This window comes from Hypanus sabinus, chromosome 26 (genome assembly GCF_030144855.1).
Source record: "Hypanus sabinus isolate sHypSab1 chromosome 26, sHypSab1.hap1, whole genome shotgun sequence".
Taxonomy (NCBI): domain Eukaryota; kingdom Metazoa; phylum Chordata; class Chondrichthyes; order Myliobatiformes; family Dasyatidae; genus Hypanus; species Hypanus sabinus.
The window spans coordinates 16015354-16027804 of NC_082731.1; positions in this window are offsets into that span (position 1 = coordinate 16015354).

Consider the following 12451-nt stretch of genomic DNA (forward strand, 5'->3'; position numbering starts at 1 on the left):
AATGGCTGCTGTGTTCTCCTTGGGAAAACGTTGACTGGTTGGAGCCAACTCCAGAATGGTGAAGATTGTCAGTGGTGCAATCGATCTCCATCGCAAAGCACATTGGAGGAAAATATTGTGGAGTGTCAACCGGAATGTAGCAAACTACAGCAGCTAATTGAAAACTAGTGAATCATAGAAACATAGAAAATGTCCAGCACAATTCAGGCCCTTCGGCCCACAAAGCTGTGCTGAACATGTCCTTACCTTAGAAATTACCTAGGGTTATCCATAGCCCTCTATTTTTCTAAGCTCCATATATCTGTCCAGGAGTTTCTTAAAAGACCCTATCGTATCCGCCTCCACCACCGTCGCCGGCAGCCCATTCTAAAGACTCACCGCTCTCTGCGTAAAAAAACTTACCCCTGACTTCTCCCCTGTACCTACTGCTAAGCATCTTAAAACTGTGCCCTCTCAGGCTAGCCATTTCAGCCCTGGGAAAAAGCCTCTGACTATCCACACAATCAATGCCTCTCATCATCTTGTACACCTCTATCAGGTCACATCTCATCCTCCGTCGCTCCAAGGAGAAAAGGCCGAGTTCACTCAACCTATTCTCATAAGGCATGCTCCCCAATCCAGGCAACATCCTTGTAAATCTCCTCTGCACTCTTTCTATGGTTTCCACATCCTTCCTGTAGTGAGGTGACCAGGGTCCTATGGGCCTGCAACATTACCTCTCGGCTCTTAAACTCAATCCCACAATTGATGAAGGCCAATGCACCGTATGCCTTCCTAACCACAGAGTCAACCTGCGCAGCAGCTTTGAGTGTCCTATGGACTTGGACACCAGGTTCCCTCTGATCCTCCACACTGCCAAGAGTCTTACCATTAATACTATATTCTGCCATCATATTGAACCTACCAAAATGAACCACCACACACTTATCTGGGTTGAACTCCATCTGCCACTTCTCAGCCCAGTTTTGCATCCTATCAGTGTCCCTCTGTAACCTCTGACAGCCCTCCACACTATCCACAACACCCCCAACCTTTGTGTCATCAGCAAACTTACAAACCCATCCCTCCACTTCCTCATTCAGTTCATTTATAAAAATCATGAAGAGTAAGGGTCCTAGAACAGATCTGTGAGGCATACCGCTGGTCACCGACCTCCAGGCAGGATATGACCCAACTACAACCACTCTGTGCCTTCTGTGGGCAAGCCAGTTCTGGATCTACACAGCAATGTCCCCTTGGATCCCATGCCTCCTTACTTTCTCAATAAGCCTTGCATGGGGTACCTTATTAAATGCCTTGCTGAAATCCATATACACTACGTCTACTGCTCTACCTTCATCAATGTGTTTAGTCACATCCTCAAAAAATTCATTCAGGTTTGTAAGGTAAGACCTGCCTTTCACAAAGCCATTTGTGTTCCAAATGTTCATAAATCCTGCCTCTCAGGTTCTTCTCTATCAGCTTACCAACCACTGAAGTAAGACTCACTGGTCTATAATTTCCTGGGCTATCTCTACTCCCTTTCTTGAATAAGGGAACGACATCCACAACCCTCCAATCCTCCGGAACTTCTCCCGTCCCCATTGATGATGCAAAGATCATCGCCAGAGGCTCAGCAATCCCCACCCTCACCTCCCACAGTAGCCTGGAGTACATCTCATCCGGTCCCGGCGGCTTATCCAACTCGATGCTTTCCAAAAGCTCCAGCACATCGCCTTCCTTAATATCTACATGCACAAGATTTTCAGTCCACTGCAAGTCATCCCTACAATCACCAAGATCCTTTTCCGTAGTGAATACTGAAGCAAAGTATTCATTAAGTACCTCTGCTATCTCCTCTGGTTCCATACACACTTTTCCACTGTCACACTTGGTTGGTCCTATTCTCTCACGTCTTATCCTTTTGCTCTTAACATACGTAAAATGCCTTGGGGTTTTCCTTAACCCTGTCTGCCAAGGCCCTCTCATGGCCCCTTCTGGCTCTCCTAATTTCTTTCTTAAGCTCCTTCATGCTAGCCTTATAATCTTCCAGATCTCTATCATTACCTAGATTTTTGAACCTTTCATAAGCTCTTCTCTTCTTCTTGACTTGATTTACAACAGCCTTTGTACACCACGGTTCCTGTACCCTACCATCCTTTCCCTGTCTCATTGGAACGTACCTATGCAGAACCGCACACAAATATCCCCTGAACATTTGCCACATTTCTTCTGTACGTTTCCCTGAGAACATCTGTTTCCAATTTATGCTTCCAATTTCCTGCCTGATAGCCTCATATTTCCCCTTACTCCAATTAAACATTTTCCCAACTTGTCTGCTCCTATCCCTCTCCAATGCTATGGTAAATGAGATAGAATTGTGATCACTATCTCCAAAATGCTTTCCCACTGAGAGACCTGACACCTGATCAGGTTCATTTCCCAATACCAGATCAAGTGCAGCCTCTCCTCTTGTAGGCTTATCTACATATTGTGTCAGGGGACCTTCCTGAACACACCTAACAAACTCCACCCCAGCTAAACCCCTCAGGCTAGGGAGATGCCAATCGATATTTGGGAAATGAAAATCTCCCACCGCAGCAACCCTGTTACTATTATACTTTCCCAGAATCTGTCTCCCTGTCCGCTCCTCAATCCAGAGTGTAATTCCACCCGCTCCTTATTTTGTCCGTCTTGCTACATGGCTGTTCACTACATTGGAGACATATTCCTCCATAATGGACTGGCCAGTGTTGAGAGGTGTGACTGTACCTGAGGTGATGGATGCCCTCTTGCTCATCATTTCAAGTAATACCCGAGTGCTTGAGTTCAGAGTGGAGTTTATAGTCGTGCCCACCGGTACGTGTACAGATTCAGTGACAAACTTACTGGCAGCTGCATTACAGGCACATGGCATCACTGGAAAAGCACAAATTAAACATTATACATGATTTTACAGGAACAGAACAAAAAGAAAGTCATTTTAGTGCAGAATGATCCGGGTGGTCACCGTGTTGCTGAACAGTTCTGTTGGATCGTTACTGATCTGCTTTTCAACTCCACCTGTTATCCTCGGTAACAAAACCACCTCCATCTCATTTACGCTGTCTCGTTTGATGGGAGTCTGGACCTCCTTCCTCTCGTTCAACGGCCACTTGTCTCTCATCCTTGGCCTCCCACATCTGTCCTTCAAGCGGGTGGGGCCCAGCAGGACCAGGGGCCAGCTCTCCTGTTGGCCACCGCCACCGTTCGGGGGGGTGACGAGGTGTTTGACGCATTACCCCACAGCTCCTGCCAGCAGTCAACGATCAGGGTGTGATGGCTGCCGCTGCCTGTGGGGAGTTTGTGCTTTCTGTCCGTGGTTGTGTGGGTTTCCTCCCACCGTCCGGGGATGTACACTCAGGGTCGGGGTTGGTGAGTTGTGGGCGTACCGAGTTGGCACCAGAGACCTGCCGATACTTGCCGGCTGATCTGCGGCACAGAACTCGCTGATTTGATTCGGTGTGGGGAGTGCATTTCACTGTACGTTTCAGTTTCTTTGATGTACAAGTGACAAACAACACTAATTTTCCAAGATTTTTAATCATTACTGAGAGTTTTTAATTGAATGCAGACCTCACCAACTTTAGAATGGAGACTTCTAGAAGCTCACTAATCTGTTAGCAGAGAAATATTTCATTATACCATCCCTAAATAGCCTGGTTTTAAGTTTTGCTGTGGCTTAGATATTTCTTGCCCCTTATCTGTTTGTTTGTTTAATCGCCATGAATAAATCAATCACCTTTAGTTTTCTGTATTTAATGCTGGATTCTCTAAAACCCTGGTTAGACCACACTTGGAATATTGAGCTCAGTTCTGGTTGTCTCATTACAAGAAGGATGTGGAGGCTTCAGAGTGGGTGCGGAGGAGATTTAACAGGATGCTGCCCGGATTAGAGAGCATGTCTTATGAGGACAGGATGAGTAAGCTCAGGCTTTTCTCTCGTAAGGGAAGGAGGATGAGAAGTGACGTGATAAAGGTCTGTAAGTTAAGAGGCAGAGGCATTGATGGGGTGTGTACAGCCAGTGCCTTTTCTCTGGGGAGGAAATGGCTAATAAGAGCTGGAATAATTTTAAGATGATTGGAGGATAGTTTAGTGGGGGACACAGGGAAAACTGTGCCTTCTCGTGCTAGCCATTTCAGCCCTGGGAAAAAGCCTCCTACTATCCACACAATCAATGCCTCTCATTATCTTGTACACCTCTATTAGGTCACCTGTCATCCTCCGTTGCTCCAAGGAGAAAAGGCCGAGTTCACTCAACCTATTCTCATAAGGCATGCTCCCCAATCCAGGCAACATCCTTGTAAATCTCCTCTGCACCCTCTCTATGGTTTCCACATTCTTCTTATAGTCAGTCGACCAGAACCGAGCACAGTACTCCAAGTGGGGTCTGATCAGGGTCCTATATAGCTGCAACATTACCTCTTGGCTCCTAAACTCAATCCCACGATTGATGAAGGCCAATGCACCGTATGCCTTCTTAACCAGAGTCAACCTGCGCAGCAGCTTTGTGTGAACTATGGACTCTGACCCCAAGATCCCTCTGATCCTCCACACTGCCAAGAGTCTTACCATTAATACTATATTCTGCCATTATATTTGACCTACCAAAATGAACCACCTCACACTTCTCTGGGTTGAACTCCATCTGCCACTTTTCAGCCCAATTTTGCATCCTATCAATGTCCCGCTGTAACCTCTGACAGCCCTCCACACTATCCACAACACCCCCAACCTTTGTGTCAAAAATGTCTAATTCTTTTTATAAAGTCAAATGAGCACTTCATACATTACGATGGTAGACGAATTTTCCATGTTAAACTGTGTCTGTCCCAAAGATCTCAATTTAGTAATTAGACGTTTCCTTTGCACCTCATCGGATCTGGATTCAAACAATATTTGTTCCACTGTATCATCATATAAAGATTTGAAATGTCAGTGTCAACTTTAAATAAATATAATTATAATAATATTAGAAAGGAGTGGGCTGTAGAGTCCCATTCTCTATCTCATACTCCTTTGAAAACATTGTTCCCTTCCGAACTTGCATCTTCCAGTGTACTGACTGCTGCTGAAAAAGGACCACCAGCGTTTGGTCTAATGAGGCAATCTCTATGCTTCAGGGCTGCTTTGAACAGACCAGCTGGCAGATGGTCAAGGAGATGTCCAAAAATAGAGCAGACACAGCCTGTGCCTCACCTGTCATCGGCTACCTCAGTAAGTACGTGGGTGACTTTAGTACTTCAAGAGCTGTCATCTCACAGGCCAGCCAGAAGCCCCGTCTGAACTCTGATCTGCCCTCCCTACTGAAAGCCCGGGACGCTGCCTTCAAATCTGGTGACACAACAGCTCTCCGAGCGGCCAGGAGATACCTCGTCTTAGACAGCCTATGCATAAAGAATTTAGGAACAGATGTAAGGTAACAATCCCCAGTGTACATGACGGGCATCAATTGACGTTATGGACTACGCCAGGAAAAAGCATTGATGCCTCCGTCCCTGAGGCTCAAAACTTTAATGTATGCTTTGAGCGTGCATCGAAGGCCATCCCTCTCCCAGGTCTGTCAGCAGGCGTGAGAAACACTCTGCAGAGAGTCGACCCTGACAACGTCCCAGGGAGAGTGCGCACCAGCTCACTGACATCACTCCTCCAGACTGCTGTCTCCACATGCTTCAAATCAGCCAAAGAACTCGACACGTTCAGAGCTGAACGATTGCTGCCCAGTGATACAGACATCAATCATCATGAAGTGCTTTGAACTGCTGATAATAACACCAATCAAACACTCTATTCCTGCCACACTGGACACTCAACAATATGCTTACCGACGGAGCTGTTCTACAACAAGTGCCACTACGTTTGCCATACACCTGCCCAGACACACCTAGAAAACAAGGACACACGTCGTCAGTTCGGCATTCAACACTATTGTCCCACAGACCTTGCTGAACAAACTCCTCGGTCTAAGTGCGCCATTGTGCAACTGGGTGTTGGACTTCCTGACCAACAGACCTCAGATAGTCAGGATGCACAACCGCTTCTCCTCATCACCCTCAACACGCATTCCCCCACCCCTCCCCAGGGCTGTGTGCTGAGCCCACTGCTGTACATTCAGGAGCCAGAAGAGATGAGGAAGATCTTAAGTATTTGCATCTATTTTTTACTAAGGATATGGACACAGAGTCTCCGGAAGTGAGGCAAAGCGGCATCATCTTCTTGGACCCTGTACAGATTACAGAGGAGCAGTTGTTTGCTATCCTGAGGCAAATCAAGTTGGATAAACCAGGGCCTGACGAGGCGTTCCCTCAGACCCTACCAGAGGCAAGTGCAGAAATTGTCAGGGCCCTAGTAGAGATATTTAAATCATCCTTAGCAACAGGAGAGGTACCAGAGGATTGGAGGATAACCAGTGTTGTTCTGCTGTTTAAAAAGGCTCTAAACAGAAACCAGGAAATTATAGGTTGGTGAGGCTGACGTCAGGTGTGGGAAAGTTATTGGAAGGTATCCCAGGGGGCCGGATATATAAATACTTGGATAGACATGGACTGATTTAGTCAGTGTGGCTGCAGGCATGGTGGGTCATGTCTTACCAATCCTACAGTTTTTTGAGGAAGTTACCAGGAAAGTGGATGTTATCTACACGTTGCAGGGACCAGTGCTGGGTCCATTGTTGTTTGTCATCTATGGCAATGATTTAGATGATAATGTAGTTAACTGGATCAGCAAATTTGCGGACGATACTAAGATTGGGGTTGTAGTGGACAGTGAGGAAGGTGATCGTGGCTTGCAAAGGAGTCTCAATCAGCTGGAAAAATGGCTGAAAAATGTCCGATGGAATTTACTGCAGTCAAGTGTGAGGTGTTGCACTTTGAGAGGACCAACCAGGGTAGGGCATACATAGTGAGTGGTAGGGCACTGAGGAGTGTGGTAGAACAAAGGGGCCTGTAAGTGCAGGTCCATAATTTGTTGAAAGTGGCATCACGGGTAGATAGGGTCGTAAAGAAAGCTTTTGGCACAATGGCCTTCATAAATCAAAGTATTAAGTACAGGAGATGGGATGTTATGTTGAAATTGTATAAGACATCGGTGAGGCCTAACTTGGAGTATTGTGTGCAGATTTGGTCACCTGCCTACAGTAAAAATGTAAATAGGTTGAAAGACTACAGAGAAAATTTACAAGGAAGTTGCCGGGTTTGGGAACCCGAGTTATAGGAAAAGATTGGCGAAGTTAGGACAGTATTCTTTAGAACGTCGAAGATTGTGAGGAGATTTGATAGAGGTATTTAAGATTATGAAGGGTATCTTGCTCGCTCGCTTTAGGTCGCATTGTGGCGACCCATTTCCTGGCACATCCGAACCGGCTCACAATTAGATAGCCTACGGGGGTTTGCGAGCACAGAGCTTTGGAGCCTCTGCGCCACGGGGGGCAGGTTGAGGGAGGCTTAAAAGTGAGGCTGAGGATTTCGAATAAAGTTTTTTCCTTCGACTGCAGTTACCGACTCCGTGTCGTAATTTTAGCGCTGCATGTAGCACACCGCTACAATTGGTGACCCCGACAGTCCAAACGATTTTTGGACCAGAAATGACCGACGCCGCCTCTGTTCATGCGGTTTCGTTGAAACTGCCGGGTTTCTGGACACAGCGACCGAACCTATGGTTCCAGCAAGCCGAAGCCCAATTCCACGTTCGCCAGATCACCTCAGAAGACACCCGCTACTACTACGTGGTGAGCTCCCTCGACCAGGACACAGCGGCCCAGGTCACGGAGTTCATACAGTCGCCCCCGGCAGACGGCAAGTACACGGAATTCAAAGCCCTGCTCATACGGACTTTCGGACTCTCACGGCGCGAGCGGGCTGCCCGTTTACTGCACCTGGATGGCCTGGGCGACAGACCTCCATCGGCTTTAATGAATGAGATGTTGTCTCTGGCCGACGGTCACACACCCTGCCTCATGTTTGAGCAGGCATTCCTGGAGCAGCTGCCCGAGGACATACGCCTGCTGCTGTCCGACGCGGATTTCAGTGACCCCCGGAAGGTGGCAGCCCGGGCGGACTTGCTGTGGAACGCCAAAAAGGTGAGCAGGGCGTCCATCGCACAGATCTCCCAGCCACGCTCCCGGCAGCAAACCAGTCCAGGCCCGGCCGCAGAGCCCACCAACCCCCGGCCCAATGAACTCTGGTGCTTCTACCATCAGCGGTGGGGCGCAGAAGCCCGCCGTTGTCGCCCGCCCTGCAAGTTCCCAGGAAACACCAGGGCCAGCCGCCGCTGATGGCTACTGTGGCTGGCCATCGGGATAGCCTCCTGTATGTGTGGGACAGAAGGTCGGGACGCAGGTTTTTGGTCGACACTGGTGCCGAGATCAGCGTTTTACCTCTGACGAGTTACGACACCCGCAGCAGGGCACTGGGGCCCCCCCTGAGGGCCGTGAACGGCAGCACAGTAAGGACCTATGGCACCCGTCAGGTGCAGCTACAGTTCGGCTCCAGCCAGTTCACGTGGGACTTCACACTGGCCGCCGTAGCCCAACCGCTTCTGGGTGCGGATTTTTTGCGGGCTCACAGCCTACTGGTCGACCTGCCCAGGAAGAGACTGGTACACGCCGAGACCTTTCAGACGTTCTCCCTGGGTGCAGCCCAGTTGCCAGCCCCTCACCTCGGCTCCATCACGCTGTCCGACAACGACTTCACCAGGGTCCTGGCGGATTTCCCATCGGTTCTGGCACCGCAGTTCACAGCGCCCATGCCCCGACATGGCGTACAGCACCACATCCCGACCCAGGGACCACCCCTCCACGCCCGTGCTCGGCGGCTTCCTCCGGACAAGCTCCGACTGGTGAAGGAGGAGTTCCAGAGGATGGAGGAATTGGGGATCATTCGGCGGTCCGACAGCCCATGGGTCTCCCCCCTGCACATGGTGCCCAAAGCGACGGGAGGCTGGAGACCGTGCGGCGACTACCGCAGGCTGAACGAGGCTACCACACCGGACCGCTACCCTGTGCCGCACATTCAGGACTTTGCAGCAAACCTGCGCGGCGCACAGATCTTCTCCAAGGTAGACCTTGTCCGAGGGTACCATCAAATCCCGATGCATCCTGACGACGTCCCCAAAACGGCTCTCATCACCCCGTTTGGCCTTTTCGAGTTCCTCCGCATGCTGTTCAGTCTGAAGAATGCCGCACAGACGTTCCAGCGGTTAATGGACGCAGTGGGACGGGACCTGGACTTCGCGTTCATCTATTTGGACGACATCCTCATAGCCAGCAGCAGTCGTCAGGAGCATCTGTCCCACCTCCGTCAACTCTGTGCCCGACTAAGTGAGTACGGTCTTACAATCAACCCCGCCAAATGCCAGTTCGGACTCGATACCATTGACTTCCTGGGCCACAGGATTACTAAAGACGGGGCAACCCCTCTGCCCGCTAAGGTAGATGCGGTCCGCCACTTCCCCCGACCCACCACGATCAGAGGCCTTTAGGAATTCGTAGGTATGGTCAATTTCTACCACCGCTTCCTCCCTTCAGCTGTCCGGAATATGCACCCCCTGTTCGCCCTGACGTTGGGTCCGAGCAAGGACATTACCTGGGACGAGGAGTCCGCCGCCGCTTTCGTCCAAATGAAGGAAGCTTTGGCGAACGCCGCAATGCTAGTACATCCCAGAATGGATGCCCCTACCGCCCTCACAGTGGATGCATCTAACACGGCAGTTGATGGGGTGCTGGAGCAACTCATTGCAGGTCGCTGGCAACCCCTGGCGTTTTTCAGCAAACACCTGCGGCCACCCGAGCTCAAGTACAGTGCTTTCGACTGGGAACTGTTGGCGCTCTACCTGGCAATCCGGCATTTCGGGTACTTCCTAGGAGGTCGGCCCTTCACCGCGTTCACGGACCACAATCCGCTTACCTTTGCGCTTACGAAAGCGTCCGACCCCTGGTCATCCCGCCAGCAACGCCACCTGTCCTACATCTCTGAATACACGACGGACGTCCAGCACGTCTCGGGTAAGGACAATGTCATGGCGGATGCGCTCTCTCGCCCTACCGTTCATGCCCTTTCCCAAGGGGTAGACTTTGAGGCACTGGCAGAGGCACAGCAGGCGGATGAGGAGATTCCGAGTTACAGAACTGCAGTCTCCGGTTTGCAGCTCCAGGACCTCCCCGTAGGCCCAGGTGAGAGGACCCTACTCTGTGACGTCGCCACTGGCCAGCCCCGTCCCGTCGTCCCGACAGCATGGCGGCACCGCGTTTTCGACTCCATTCATAACTTGGCGCATCCCTCCATCCGGACAACTGTCCGGATGGTTTCCAGCAGGTTCGTTTGGCACGGACTCCGCAAACAGGTCAGTGAATGGGCCAAAACATGCATGCACTGCCAGACGGCCAAGGTGCAGCAGCACACCAAAGCCCCACTGCAGCAGTTCCATCCCGCCCACCGGCGTTTCGACCACATTCATGTGGATATCGTGGGCCCCCTGCCAGTGTCGCGCGGAGCGCGGCACCTCCTGACTATCGTGGACCGGTTCACAAGATGGCCAGAGGCGGTCCCGCTCACCGACACCACCTCCGAATCTTGCGCCCGAGCCCTGATCGCCACCTGGATATCTCGTTTTGGTGTACCAGCCCACATTACTTCCGACAGAGGCACCCAGTTCACCTCCAGCCTGTGGTCAGCTATGGCCAGCCTTTTGAGGACTCAGCTGCACCACACAACTGCCTACCACCCACAGTCGAACGGGCTAGTGGAGCGTTTCCTCCGTCACCTGGTCGGCCCTCATGGCCCGCCTGCAATGAGCCAACTGGGCGGACGAGCTTCCCTGGGTCCTACTCGGCATCCAAGGACGACCTGCACGCCTCGTCGGCCGAGTTGGTATACGGCGCGCCCCTGGTCGTCCCCGGGGAGTTCCTACCAGCCCCAAGGGGGCAAGAGGAAGAACCCGCAGCAGTCCTGGGCAGACTACGCGAGAAGCTCGGTAACCTGGCCCCCATACCCACTTCACAGCACGGGCGGAACCCGACCTGCGTACCCAAAGACCTGCAGAACTGTAAGTTTGTGTTTGTACGAAGGGGCGGGCATCGGCCACCGCTGCAGCGGCCATACGAGGGGCCGTTTATGGTGTTCCGGAACAATGGGTCCACGTTCGTGCTGGATGTTGGGGGGTAAGAGGAGGTTTTCACGGTGGACCGCCTCAAACCGGCCCATGTGGACCTGGCGCAACCGGCCGAGTTTCCGGCACCTCGGCGCAGAGGCCGACCTCCCAAGCAGGTTCCGGCCCAGACTCTGGACATTGGGGGGTGTATCGCCGGTTCTTGGGGGGGGGTTATGTGGCGACCCATTTCCTGGCACATCCGAACCGGCTCACAATTAGATAGCCTACGGGGGTTTGTGAGCACAGAGCTTTGGAGCCTCTGCGCCACGGGGGGCAGGTTGAGTGAGGCTTAAAAGTGAGACAGGATTTCGAATAAAGTTTTTTCCTTCGACTGCAGTTACTGACTCTGTGTCGTAATTTTAGCGCTGCATGTAGCACGCCGCTACAGCATCTGGAATTTCCAGTTGGCAGACGATTTTCATCCACGCTGCTCTGACTTATTGGGAAATCATGTACTCGGCAGGTTACAGCAGCGGCTTGTCTTTGCCTTCTGCCGGGGGAGTTTAAAGAGATCACCACCTCTTGCGGTGGATGGCCAGGACGTCTAAGTGCCTTTTAGCGCTCCAAAAATGCCTGCTGGCCTGTCTTCTCAACCGTTGGGCCATTAATTGGTCTCCTCTGCTCCATCAGCCAGGGCCAGACTTCACACGCTGGGTCAGGCAGATCCCCTACCTCACCGAGGGTCTCAGACCCATCGGCTACCCTCACCTGGTTTGGCCCGTCTGTACAGCAGAGTTTTCCTCCTCCTAGATAAGCTGCTGACCACGGCTAACGAGCCCCATCTGTGTCACTTTATTTATCAAGCTATCTTATCTATTTATATTTATGGCGTTTTTTTAATCATTGTTATGTTTTTGCGTGTCTTTTTGTGCTGCATCGGATCCAGAGTAACAACTGTTTTGTTCTCCTTACACTTGTGTACAAGAAGTAACATTAAACTGTCTGGAAAAAATATCAGGAATCCAACCAAACATTTTAACCATCTACAGGCTCCCCCCCACCACTATCCGAAGGTAGAGTGTTCCTATGAAACCATTTGTAAGCCGAACGTCGTAAAGCAAAGAAGCAATTACAACTAATTTATACGGGAAAAATTTTTGAGCATTCCCAGACCCAAAAAATAACCTACCAAATCAAACCAAATAACACATAAGACCTAAAGTAACACTAACATGTAGTAAAAGCAGGAATCATATGATAAATATACAGCCTATATTGAGTAGAAATATTGTATGTACAGTGTAGTTTCACTTATCAAAATCAGGAAGACAGTGAGCCAAAATGGAT